The sequence below is a fragment of the Podarcis vaucheri genome (genome assembly GCF_965113315.1).
Source record: "Podarcis vaucheri genome assembly, chromosome: 5".
Lineage (NCBI taxonomy): Eukaryota > Metazoa > Chordata > Lepidosauria > Squamata > Lacertidae > Podarcis > Podarcis vaucheri.
Genome location: NC_138763.1, coordinates 82273083 through 82287247, shown reverse-complemented (window position 1 = coordinate 82287247; position 14165 = coordinate 82273083). Strand labels below are relative to the sequence as shown.

The window sequence follows — 14165 nt, the reverse complement described above, 5'->3', positions numbered from 1 at the left end:
TGACCAATGGACTTCTCCTCACATCTGAACTATAGTTTATTTACAGATGAGTGAATTAAGAAGGCATTTGTCATACACTGAAATTTATCCTTCTTTAGAATTTCTACATTGGCATGGCTTCTAGGACCTGTCAGGTTCCCAATGGTTGCACAAAGTGAGGTGGGGATGGACAAGGATGGAGGGAAGCCCCACCCACTGGCCTTTGCTCTCTTTTCTCACCCAGCTATGCACATGAAATGAATAGAGAACTTTAGCATGGTGGCATTGAAAGCTGCTCAGCCTTTACTCTTGACTGCCAGACCAACTTAGGCCCAATAAATTTGGCTAACTGAGCTGAAGGACAAGATGTGCCCCTCTCCCTCATTCCACATATTGGAGCTGATTAGCCAGGTAGTTGAATAATAACTCAAAATAGGTGATAGAGAGCCCAGGAACCATCATGGAACCTAAAATCCAGGAGGGTTTCACCATTTCGCCTCTGTAATGAGAAGGCTTCCTCCTTCACCTACAAACCTGCTTCTCTGCCTACAGGGAGAGAGATTTGCGCTGCTGTGAGTCCTGGGATGCTCTCCCGTGGTCCACTGGACCACAGCCTAAGGAAGATCATTGAAGGTATAATTAGGAGAACAGCAAATTTGCAATTACACAAGCAGCTGCTGTTACAAACAATTGTGCAAAGCTAGATAAAAGCACGGGGCTTTCTCAAAAATATCTGGCTTTATGCCTTTGAGTTTGCGCCATGCGGGGATGACAATGAATTAACATCAATCTTTAAGTGCAACTACCCTGTGGTGGCTTTCTTGTGAGGGAAGGCAGATAATGGACCGAGCTTTCTCATGATTTCAATGACATTCACTGTTGCAATCCTTGTTTAGTCTGGACTTGCTCTTATGTATTTCACAGCAGACTCACACACTAGAATTAAGCACGTGAAGCCTTTTTTGTGTATACGCATGGCATGTAGGTAAAATGATGGGGATTTGATAGGGATGTTGTGACACTGGATTGTGGCTCTCTGCAAAAACATTCACATTAGACTGGGAACCCCACAGGGATGCTGCAAAGCTAGCCCCCCGAGTTTCTCTACATTCGCAAAAGATTGAATTGTCTCAATGGGAGCCTCTGTGAAATGGAAAACTACTAAAATGAATGTATTGCATTTGAGAATATTACTTATGCGAGATCTGCCGCTGAAAAGAGCATCTTTTGTTTGAAGGTGAGAAATTGCTTCCTTTAAATGCTCAATTAACTGCAAAGCAGTGGTTGGGGGAATTGGTGGGAGCCCCCCCATCTCCATTTAATAGTCCTTTAGGAGTTTGATCTCTTGAAGAGGCAATACTTATGTTCTATGAGGCTGAAGCTCAAACCAGTTTGGAAGCTACATCTCTTGCTGAGGGAATCTTTATAGTAATGCCCAGATGTGTGAGGTTTTGTAGCGCTTACTCTGTGGTTGACTTCACATCCTGTCTTCTTGAGTACGTCTTTCATGTTCAGGGTTTCACGTGTCTAGAAGAGTAACTTACAATAGAGGCCACCAGCATTTTTGGACCAGCAGACACATTTTGAATTTTAAGAAAGAGCTGGGGACACCAGTCACAAAATGGCGGCCATGGGGTGTGGCATAACGCAATACGGCTGCTGCGGGGGCATGGCATAACACAAAATTAGAGAGAGTACAGCCACTGCTACTTCACGTCCCCTAGTCCTGAACCCCAACCTCAGACATACCAAGGGATGTCAGCTATGCCCTGCTGAAGTCGATTGTGGAGTTCACACAATATTGATTTCTTTGTCTCTCTCACACAATGATGTGTTGCTGTCCATCAGGCACAGGCAGCACTCCCCAGTACCAGGCAAATGAGTGGCGCTTTCTTAATTGTCGTTTGAATCATATTGATGTAGGAGGGATAGGGAACTTATCTGGATGCTTGGGGAAGGGAGAAATATAAAACACATCTTCCACACATGGCTACCAGTGTTCGGTAATGACATTTAATGAGATCTGCAGGATGAGAACACAGCTTGCAGTGAAGAGCATGCTGTTGCATATGTCAAATCGTTCCTGCGCAATGCTGAAGAGGATGGGGTGGGTGGAAATGGGAGGAAAAGTTGTACCTAACAGGTTAAGTGGCTAGAAATATCTCATCAGCTCAAAAGTAACCTCTTTTTAAAGAAGCAGCCCCAAATACTGGTGTGATAACCATAGTTGATTTTAGAGCTGAAATGAATATTAGAAACTTCTTTTTTATTTGTTTACTTTTTAACTGTTGAGATGAACTGGAAGCTTTGCTGAATATGTTCATGACCTTTAAATATTATTTTCCAGAGGGCACTCAAAAGGCATGAACAATTTTCACCCAGTGGTGAGTGGGATTTGTGGAACTTTAAAAATAAAAAAGTCCATTTCTGAACATAAGTGCATAGTAGTGGGCTGAAAAAGTGTTTTAAAATAGGTTTATTTCCACATCAGCTAATGACAACACAGAAAACAGATCTGTGCAAAATAAACTAATTGCTGTGGAACTGGAAATGGTGTGGCATCTCTGGCAAAATAAATGACTGTAACTCTTATTCTCAGATGGGTCATAATTACATTCAATCTCCTTTGCATCATTTGAAATGCAATGAGGCCATAACAGTTGTGGCTGCTCTCCTGGAAATGAGGACATGTGTAAATTTTTGAATGGTTTGTTCTCATCTTAATGTTATGACCTGTTGTGTTGCTTAAATGTCTGTGTACAAAATAAGATATTATGACATAATACAAAAAGAAAAAAAGACGGAAGGGCAAATGAATATCAGAACCTATTGAAGCATGTCCTATATTCCTGTCTCCTATTCTTTCCTTTTTTCAATTAGTCATGGCTTAGGGGTGAGACAATGTAGGGGTGGGAAACAGTGATACTTGTGGGAATCCCCCTCACTTTTCAGTTGTAGTGTGGTCTAAATCAAGGAATCCCAATGTATTCCCCTCTCAGGATGATTTCAGTTGCTTTAGATTTGCTGAGAGAGAAAGGGAGGGAGGGAGGGAGGGAGGGAGAGAGAGAGAGAGAGAGAGAGAGAGAGAGAGAGAGAGAGAGAGAGAGAATCAGCGCTTCATGGATCTCCCTATTGTGGTAGGTGCATCTAGTGCTGTGACTTAATTTTCCAAGGCAGATTTTATAGCCCCTTTCAGCGCACTAATACACTGTGGCACAGAGTATTCAAAAGCTCCAAAAGATGATTATTTCTGTCCAAGAAGGTACCATAGTTATTACAACACAATAGATATTATCCTGCATTATACAAAATTGTTTAGGGCAATATTAAAGTTCAGAGGCAAGGTGAAGAAGCTTCCCCCCCCCCACCCTTGCCAACCCTCATTGCAAATCAGCAAGTAAGCTGAATGAGTACTTTTTGGCCAGAGAACATGTGGTCCTTAAAAGTCTCATGGATCAAACTTGGGAAGCCAAGTGGCTTCAAATTAAGTTAAATGTGTCCACTTCTGTTTACAATTCTGTCAGGCTAAAGCTCAGCAGCATTGCATACGAAGCTACCATCGTGTTGAATATGCCTGAGGAGATGGGATGGAATTCTGGACCAGACTGGACAGAGAGGAGTGAAAAATTAAAGGAGACACCAGTGTGGTCAAGACTGACCAGCAGAAGAGGGATAACTGGAGAGTGAGTAACTTAGGAAAAGGCCTGTTGAGATACATTGGTTATATGATATGTGATGGAATTGAGGAGCTGAAATATATCTTATTATTAACCATTTAAGAATTGATTCTCAAAAAAGCCCTTTTCTTTATTGGAGTATGGAGGTTGGTTTTTGTGCTGTAGTCCCAATGAAAAGTGGAGGGCCTACACTTAAATGGGCCTACATGAGAGCCACTGTGGTATAGTGGTTAAGAGCAGTAGACTCGTAATCTGGTGAACCGGGTTTGCGTCTCCGCTCCTCCACATGCAGGGTGACCTTGGGCTAGTCACACTTCTTTGAAGTCTCTCAGCCCCACTCACCTCACAGAGTGTTTGTTGTGGGGGAGGAAGGGAAAGGAGAATGTTAGCCACTTTGAGACTCCTTTGGGTAGTGATAAACCTGGATATCAAATCCAAACTCTTCTTCTTCTTCTTAAACAAAAAAGTCCTGCAGAAAATGCTGCAAGTTGCACATTTGACAGGTCCCTAGTTTGCTGCCGAGAATTGATTTTTCTCAGTGGCTAAATCTTAGCCTAATACATCCACAGCTCTCTCTTGATCAGGGGTAGTAAACCTCTGGCCTGGGGAATGAATGGGGGCCTCAAAATTTATCAATGGAACCCATGGGCCACTTGCCTCACCAGGAAACACCCCTCACTTTTCCTGCTCCATGCTCTCTTATGCCTGGCTTGAATGTGTCTTTGAACTGTGATAAGGCCTCTTGCTTGTTTGAAAGGATGGAGATTGTGTGTTGAGGAGATACCTTTCAATTTTGTCTGGCTAGAATATAGCCTGTAGTACAAAGCTAAGGGTCAGTGACCATTGCTTCAACCACTTTTGTCTTTGGCCACACCCATCACTGGCATGTGGTTCCTAGAAGCTACTCGCTAAGGGAATGTGGCCCACAGACTAAATAAATGCTCCCCGCACCTGATCTCATCCTCTAGCCAAAGATGGAAGCATAGAGATTTCTTTTTCCTTCCCACATTTTCTTGTCATGTCATGCTTTCCCCTCTTCATTAGAAGCGATGCTATGGAAAGAACAGATATTTTTTTATCCCCCAATAGAAGGACCATCAGCAGAATGTTCTCATACAACTTTCCAAGACTGCACCTGTGCTTTCTTAGTCCCCAAACTGCTTTTTAAATCAATGGAACCAGAGAGATGGATTTAATGCAGTATGTGTAGCAAGCTGGGTACAAACAAGAGGGTTTAAAAGTGCTCTTGGATGCAGGAAGATTTCCATGCAGAAAACATATTCAGAAAGGTTCTTTTCTTTTCTCTCCCCCTCCCTCCCAATAAGAACACACATTGAATAGAAGAATCCCATCAGTGAGTAACACAAAAGAAAAAAAGTAACAGCAGGAGTCACAAGAGGCATAGATAAAGGAAAGACCGGAAATAATTAGGCCCAGCTAAAAGAATGTGTTAGAGATAGCAAGGGTCTAAGACTACTCTCTGAGGTATTTACTTTTAGATTTCTCAAAAGTTGAGCAGTCAATAAAGAGAGTTTGTGTGTGAACCAATAATTGCTAAGCAAGAGAAAGTAGTGGGAAATGATCAAGAGATATGTGGCGGCTGTTTTCAATAGTGTCCGTTCACCAGTTTCATGGTGGGCGGCTCTTCAGTGATTTCCCCATATATTTCAAACTAATAAGACTCAATCTGATGTATTATAATAACTTTATGGAATATTTGCCAGAAACAAAGATAACACGGTTCTTTCCATAAATTTGAGCGCAATATGAACACAAGGCTAAGCCCCCAGTTACTCCTGTTACTCCTGTTAGGGCCAGACCTGGGCCTTATGTAAGGCTACCACTTAACTCATGCCCAGCTAAAATTTATCTTTGTATGTATAGATGGGAATTTAGAAATAATAATTATAATCTAAATAGAAACACAATACAGCTCAGCATAGCGGGGAAGACTGCAACCTGTGTACAGCTCAATCTGCTGCCCATGTCAATTTGTTGATGGGCAACTTCAAGGTTCCCCCTCTACCTTCTTATGACTCTTTATTGTTCAACCAGATTTGGACCGGATAGCCTTTCAAACGTAGAATTGTAGGGTAGAACTCATAGCTACCCTAGCCTTGAGTAGCCTTCAAATAAAGATGTGGGATACAGATTTTTCAACCCAACCTCCTTTCCATCCTTTGCTGGAGTTGAAGCCTTGAACTAGTGTGAGAAATGAGGAAGAGGGTAGTATATGGAGCATACTATGTTGATCAGGCAATGGCTGAAGACCAGATTCCTAGTACTTATATGAGTCTGGTCTAGAGCCTTCCTATTGAATGCCATACACAGAAGCTGATTACTTAAATCCCTGTTACTCTCTGTGCTCAATGGAAAGTCTAAGGATTCACATTTCCAGGGAGATCACTAGGCTCAGTCCCAGCCATGGTCCACAAGATGTCCAGTTCAAGTAGCAGATTCCCCTACAGCTTCCTTGATCTTCAGATCTCAAACGTTTACCTACCCCATGATGAAACTTCTCTTGGTTTGAAAGAAGAGAAATAATATATTAGCATGTTTTCCACAAGGGCAGGCATTGTATTGATAAATAATTAAAGATGAATATCTTTCACAGTTATTAATCATCATTAGCATGAGAAACGCCAGACAAAAACCTGGTGCATAGTTGGGAAGAAATAATGAACTGAACAATCTCTCATGGGTAATGCTGTTCAAAAAGATCAAATATTACTCCTACATGCATATAATGGATATAGGAAAAATGCTAGTGTTCTGTTACCTACCTGTGGTGAGGATTAAAATTACTGTCCAGTGGCCAACTCGAGAGAATAAGATCAACTTTTTCAAAAGGAAAAGTGTTTTACTATTACTCTCCAGGGCAAAATAAAACACTTTTTTATTTTATTCAAATATCATGTCTTCAGGCCTTCCAGATTTATTTTCTTATTGATTAGCAACTGTAATTCTTTTGCTTACTTAGCTACAGAGCCCCTGGTGAGTATTACCAGAGTGTATGCTTCCAGCTCTTCAGTAATGAGAACCTGCTTTCTTGCCTGTTATGGAGTGAAAAATATTCAAGTGCCTTCATCTCTGCTTCCACACAGTGACTGGGTGCTCATGCCACGGTTTAGGGTGGGTTAGGTTTATTTATGACTCAAAAGTAATGCTTGATGCTTAAAAAAAAAAATCAAGGAAGATGAAACCTGCATCAGGAATAAAAGTACAGACATTTAAAATATATTTTGGGGTATTTTGACAAATTCTTTCATTATTTCCTGAAGAATAGAAGAGCCTTGCTAGAACAGGTAAAAAGTGCAGGTTCCAAGTGAAAAGATAGGTCTTTATTGAAGTACAAATATGCATAGGGACAGGCTTAGAAATAAGGAGGAGGCTGCAAAAAACCACATCCAAAGCAATGTTTTTAATACAATTCCAAATTGCACATGTCATTTCTATTAATCATTCAAAGGATCCCAGCAATCTTAACAGTTGCAAACCTGATGTCATCATCCTGAACCAATCAAAAATCATTTGGTTCTTCAGATTGGCCCTCATCGTAATATCATGTGATTACATATAACCATTTTTTGTTGTCTTTCTTTATTTGACTAATTTTCCTGTTCATTAAAAGGCTTCCAATGTCCTCTTTCATGTGTCTACAAAACAATTCAAGATTAATCACAATTGTCATGCTTAGCTGATTTTATTTTCAGGCATACCACAGCCACCATAGATTCTAACAGTTTATTCTTTTCAGTATCCTGGAATGGCCATTCATTATGTACAGTACCTAAAAGCAGCTAGTTCTGTACTGTAAAAGGCAGGTACAGGACCTTTGAGTTTAGATAGGCCACAGACTCAAAAGAAAATGGAAAAATGGAAAATACAGTTTTATGAAATTATTTTTTTCTCCAACACCAACTCCCACCAGCCCCAGCCAACAGGGCAATGGTCAGGAATCATGGGAGTTGCAGTCTGACATTAGGAGAACCACAGCTCTCTCCCTTTCCTATCTAGTCCAGCATTCTGCTATAGGAAAATGTTAGGGTTTCAGTGACTTCCATTCTCGTTTCAGTAAGTCCTTCTTAGAAATGAGTCAACATGTTGCTGAATTCAGCTTGGTTTATTATTCATGCCTCAGTTCTACAGGTAAGAAAAGCAGAGTACATGTGAACATATACAACAGTCCCAGTTTAAAACGATTAAAGCAGACAGCAATGAGGACTTCAAAGTCAGCAGCAATGGATTGAAAACCTAGATTGTACTCTCAAAGCAGCCTGAAAAGAAAAGGTCTTCATAAGTAGCCTGAAAACAGATAAGGAGGGGGCATAATAGAGCTCCACCAGCAGGGATTTCCATTGTCTTGGTGCTGTCACTGAAAAGGCCCTGTCCTTTATATCAGGCTGTCTAAACTCACAGGTAGATGGGACAGACAGCAGGACCTCAGCCACTGTTGGTAAAGCCCAGGCAAATTCATATGGCAGTAGGGAGTTTATGATGGATTTTCACCTACAGTAAAATCTGAGGTGAATCTGGTGGTTCTGCTTGGGCAAAACATCTGAACATTTTCAGGGGGGAATTAAAGATTTTATTAAGCCTACAGATATTTACTGAGGATTGATGGAAGGGAAAGCAGAATATTCCCAGCATGATGCTTCCCTTTGGACAAAATGGATGGCAAATGCCCCAAGTGAGTTTGCACAGCCATCCTTTAAATCTGCTTCTTGTCAGATGCAAAGCTGTTTTAAGAGCCTCGGGAGGCCTCGGGTAGCTATTAGAACTAGAGGACCATGTGCTTGAAATAAATCAGTTGGGTTTTGTTTTCTCACCACGTGGTTTGAGTTCCTCTTTCTGACCATCTGCCATCAGCAGACAGCTAACTTCTCCCAGCACTGAACGTCCTTTGGTTCTTTGTGCTCGAAATAATAATAGGAGGACCTGTGAAAATTCAAGGCAAACAGTGTGCTCTTTTTGGACGTGAATGTGAGGTGAAATCTCACTGTGGCTTTCTGGGTGCTAAGGAAGCCAAAATCCCTCCAACCCTTTGAATTAATATGAGCAGAGAACTTTCATTTTTCTTCATTGCTGACTGGTATATTAAAGCAAGAAGATTCTAGGTTAACCAAAACAGTGTGGAAAGGCTACATGGTGTGCTATAACAATTAATTATTTTTTTGACAATAATATTTATTAATTTTAATAGACATAACAAAAGAGAAAATATGCAACAACACAACAGAGAAATGAAAAAAAAGAATAAAAAAGAATAACAAACTTAAAATACCTAAACAGAAAAAAGAAACTCAATTAATTAATTAAAATCCATTTTCATAAACATTTTAGTTGACTTCCTCTAATCCTCTCCATCTGAATTTCCTCTTAATTTGAATGTAGCAGTTTCCAATATCATTATTTCATAAAACAATATTACAGTTGTATTCCAATTTCTTTACCTTTCTTATAGTACATTTTCTTATTTATATATTTAAGTCTAATTTAATCCTAGGCCTGATTGGTTCTTTCAAGTGGTTACATTTCTTTAATATTAGAATATTTGTTCAAATAGTCTTTAAATTTCTTCTAGTCTTCTTGGTAGTCCTCTTCTTTCTGGTCGCGGATTCTCCCGGTGAGATCAGCCAGCTCCATAAATTCCATTATAACAATTAATATTTTTAAGATTAATATTTATAAGAAGATCATAACTGTGCACATTATAGCTGATACTGTTTTATGCACTCCATTTCTTAAAGTTGTTTTAAAATGTTTTTATATTGTGAAACCCATCCTGGGACCTTAGGTTGAAGGGTGGGAAGCAAACAAACAAACAAACAAACAAACAAACAAACATGTTGGTAAGTGCCTAATCCCCCAAAGCTGGTTCCCTCCATTCTTTTGTAAAATTTCACATCAAAGAGATGTCATACAATATGGCTCATAGAATAACATCCAAACATTCAGAAAGGGGAAATCCAGGAAATTGCCCCCCCACCAAAAATACCCCACCTCTGACTCATAAGTACCCAGCTGAGAATGTCAAATGCATTTATTGTTCCCATTTCTAACAATTGTGAGAGTTTGGCCACCTTGTCTGCAATTCCCATTTTGCAGTAAAGCTCCATGTATAATTTCTTTCATCATGCTCTATGTCTTAATGACAAATTGCAGCCGCTTTGAAACAATCCTGGCTGACAGTGGAAGTGGCTACTGAATCTTAATAATCAATTTTTAGGAATCCATTATCATTGCTACTGCCAAGATGAGAGAAATGTCACACCAGCATATGTCTGAAAACTACCGTGGTTAAACAAGTCTGCTACTGGTGGAATGGTCCAGTCTAGTTCCATAATCTATAAGCTCGAGAATGTCTCATGGATCCTTTGGTTCATTCCTTTCTAAGATCTATTCTCCTCCAGGGGAAGCCCTGCAGCTCTGACTATCAATAGTACACTTTCTAACAAATATATACCGCCTCAGTTCTCATGCCCAGAGGGTATTGAGATATGAGACAGCAAACATGTTCTGGGTCAGACACTTAAGCAACAGCATGATTTGAATCTGGGTCTTCTATGTCTTAGCCTAATAGCCTTGATCATTACACCACAGTGGTTCTGGATTTTAGACTGAGAGTACATGAAAATCTATTGGAAACAGGCAGGAGCTATGGTATTCTAAACTTGATAGCTGATACCTTCTTATGCGAGTTCAAATTAGAGGCACACTCAGAGATGTCATTGTTAGACACCCCCCAAGGCCCCCATCTATCTGGAGCTCACTGCCAATCCCTGGAGCTACCAGTTTCTCTTCCTTCCATACCTTCACCTGCCTTTTCCAAGGCTAGATCTACACCAGCTATAAAAAACAAAACACTCTGAAAACATTCTGAAAACAACCTTTTTAAAGCTCACAATGCCATCTGATTTCACAGTGTTGTAACACATTTATAATGTTGTAATTTGACTAATATAGCTGAGTCCCAAGTGACTAAGCAGTGGGAGAATCAAGAAGAAAGAGCAGTAACCTCTACAGGCCTTGGGTTTTTTTTTAATCTCTGGCATTGGGCAGACTGAGCCTAGAGAGAGGGGAAGGTGAATGGGCAGTGGCTGGAAGGACCACTCTAAGAAGAGGACCCAGTGATAGCACTAATTTTGGTAGATTTTGAAGACACATCATTTTCTGCTGCATGGGGTGTTAGGAAGGGTTCATACCTCTGGTGGGGGACACGTTGTGTTCCTTCTGAGGTCATTTGTCCATCTTTGGTTGCCACCCTGCATTCAGTTGTCACCTAATCTCACCTTATCCCTCATCTGTGGCTCCTAGAAGCTGTCAGTGTGCGACAACGGCCACACCCTGGGAATGGCTTTGATTAGCCGGCTAAACCAGGTGGGGGAACCGAGGGGCCTCAAACCCTCCAAGAATTTGGAACTTCTCCTGCATGTGAAGACAGGCACCAGTGGACAGGACCAATAGTGGGTGTGCTGGTCCCGGGGGGTGGTTACCGTGGGGCGAGGTCCAGGACCTGAGTCGAGGGTCGGCGGACAGTCCTCCACGGGCAAAGCGGGGTCCAAAGCGAGGAGCCGGGCAAGGACAGGAACTCTGGAGGAACAGGACTGGGTGCTGGCCGAAACAGCTCTTCAACGACGTTGCTCCTGCAACCTAGGACCGGGCTGGCTGGTCTTTATCTTCTCTGGCCCCCAGGAGACCCGCCTCTTCTGGCCTTAAGGTGAGCACTCCTCCTGGGAGAAACCAGTTCCCTCCGCCTCTCTGCCCTGAGCCTCTGCAGCTCAGGAGAGGCTGGAGGGTTACTGGACCCAGGGGGAGACTCACCTTCCCCTGACAGGGCTGGGAGAGGCGCACCTGTAGGCACTGTGTCCTCAACCACCTCCAGAGCCAGAGTGGATTCACCTGGTGCCTGCTCCTGAGGATCCGGCACAGGTGCAGGCACTTCAGAATCAAGGCCCTGCCCCAGTTCAGCCGGCCCTGGAGGCGGGGTCTCCTGTGCAGGCTGGGATTCCTCCGGTTCAGCCTCTGAATTGGATTCCCAGGCCATCACAGTGGGTCTGATGATCAAGAAGGCAGTTTCTGCATGTGCTGTAGAGGAAGGTGAGGGGCAGATAGGGCTCATCAACCTGGGAAGGTAGCCCATCTAGGAGAAGGAAAACCCCGGTCCTAAACTTCCACTGCCTTGCAGGATATCTTCAGGAGAAGAAAGGCTAAGAAGTAAACCCTACAAAAATCTGGAATAGAGTCCCTCTGTTGGCTGGATGGTGCTTTGTACACCTCCATTTGGCAGTTCCTGCAGCCAAGCTGGTCCCAAGCATATTGCTCTGCTTTCCTTTGGATCGACCTCTGTCCAGGCTTGTGCCCTGGGGAGGTCATTTTTGTGCACAGCGGTTTGAGTTCACCCCCAGAAGTGCACTCTATTGTCTCTCAAAACAGATGGGTGCCAACAACAACAATTCATGATTAGCTGCTGGTTCTAGGGATGAAACATTTTCGATCAAAGGTGGACCATGTACCACCGCTGGTCCATGAGGTTCATTCACATGGTTCATGGTGACAGCTCTGTGCAACAGCAGCATAACTATGTTTGTGAGAGAAGAATGGTGGCTGAACTAGCTGCTCTGTCATCATTAGAACCTGATGCTCTGCCTGGAAGGTGAGTGCGGCAGATCAGAAGTAACTGTGGCTGGTAACAAAATGGGGGAAGGCCATGAGAGGGTGACGAAGCATTTGAAAGGAGTGGAGAGTCAATACATGTTAATGGAGGGAGTAGCAAGAAAGTGGAAAAGATGCTAAGAGAGAATGCACACAAGAGAAAGGGAAAGAGTCAGAGTGGGAGTTATTGGTTTATAAATAAAATATCCAAACACAAATCAGGAAGAATGCTGAATCTGACCTACATCATTGTATTAAAATTTGAATTCTGCATATATATATATATATATATATATATATATATATATATATATATATAGTGGTGCCTCGCAAGACGAAAATAATCCGTTCTGTGATTCTTTTCGTCTAGCGGTTTTTTCATCTTGCGAAGCAAGCCCATTGACGGATTAGCGGATTAGCACTATTAGCGCTATTAGCTGATAAGCGGCTTAGCGGCTTAGAAAAAGGGGGGGGAGGGGAAAAAACCAGCAGGAACTCGCAAGACATTGTTGTCTTGCGAAGCAAGCCCATAGGAAATTCGTTTTGCAAAGCACCTCCAAAACGGAAAACTCTTTCGTCTAGCGAGTTTTCCGTCTTGCGAGGCATTCGTCTTGCGGGGCACCACTGTATATGCATGCCACTTTAGCAGCTAGCACTGTATATTTCAAAGAGCATCATTATGTGGTCTGCCAAGACCCTCAGAAAATTTCAAGTGACTGGGAGGGGGAGTGTGGGAGCCAGCCTTATAGATATTAAGCTAAGTATTTGTTTAGTTGTGGCTGCTTTTACCTTTTTATCTTACGTTGCAGTGATTACTTTCCCATTTTTATATACTGTAATGCAAACTGTCTTGAAAGGGCATTACCCAGAAAGGTGTCCTTGAAAGACTGCAAAACAAACAAAACAATAATATTTATGTTGCGTAAATGGAGCTCTCCGGGCAAAGGATTTTGATTGTTTTCTTGCAACTTTGGAATAGATGCATACGTGTGCAGAGGCAAGGGCTGCATTGTGCATAGGGAAGCTACCTTCTCCTTCCCTCCCAGTCTCTGGCCCGCAGAAGTAAACAAATGAAGGACTCACTTGCACATTCATGTCAGTGTGGCGGCATCTGTGACAATGATTCAATTTCAGCATATTGGTCCCATCACAGCTTTCTGCGCTATAAGTAGGTGTTCCTCGGGGATGCTTTTCGTGCCCAGCTTTGAGTTTCACACAAGATCATCCCTGTGCACAGCCGTAAATTAGAGCAGAACATCCTGCTTTGTGTCATTTCTTCCTTCCTAGTTTTAATTAGCTAAGTGCCGGCCTCTGGTAAAGCACTCAGAGGTACTCCTCAGACATTCTTCCACATGAAGCTGGTCTACACTGGCAGGGGGTGGCAATGGCTTGCTGCTTTTTCGAGCCAGAGTCTCTGAAGGCTGGTCCCCCAATGCTCTTCTCTTCTCATAGCAAGACGGCTTGCCTGAATTATTTGCCATTAGCAAAAGCGGGATTGCTTTATTCATTTATTTTTAAAGTTTTTCCGCCTGCCTGAATGTCTTCTCTGCAAATCGAAAACCAGCTTTGGACAATCTTTAAGTGGTCTCAAGAGGAAAAGCAGTAGGTATACTGTTTTCCATTCAGATTTCTTTAATCTACACTTTATTTTCTTCTTTATATTTATTATGCAGGCTGGTGGTTAGTCTAGCTATGAGGACTGGGCTTAAATCCCAGCTCATCTATAGTGGTCCTGGGGAGAACCTTACTTCTCAGGTCTGATTTGTATGCTACTGCTGAGGTCTATCTCACCATACAACCATGATGACATTTGGATGATGAAATCACATGGATCAGACAGGTCACTGACAAACA

General features: G+C 42.2%; 1 long non-coding RNA gene across 2 annotated transcripts; it reads right to left on the bottom strand.

Moving 5' to 3' along the window:
• Positions 1-6781: 6781 nt before the first annotated feature.
• LOC309532360 lies at positions 6782-13194 on the bottom strand. Of its 2 annotated transcripts, none has more exons than XR_014219811.1 (4): positions 13101-13194; positions 8486-8594; positions 7758-7961; positions 6782-6809 (listed from the first exon to the last, which is right to left on the bottom strand). It is a non-coding gene; the product is annotated as an uncharacterized lncRNA (long non-coding RNA). The 2 variants fall into 2 exon arrangements; XR_014219812.1 differs by lacking the exon at positions 13101-13194 and adding an exon at positions 10345-10559.
• Positions 13195-14165: the final 971 nt, after the last annotated feature.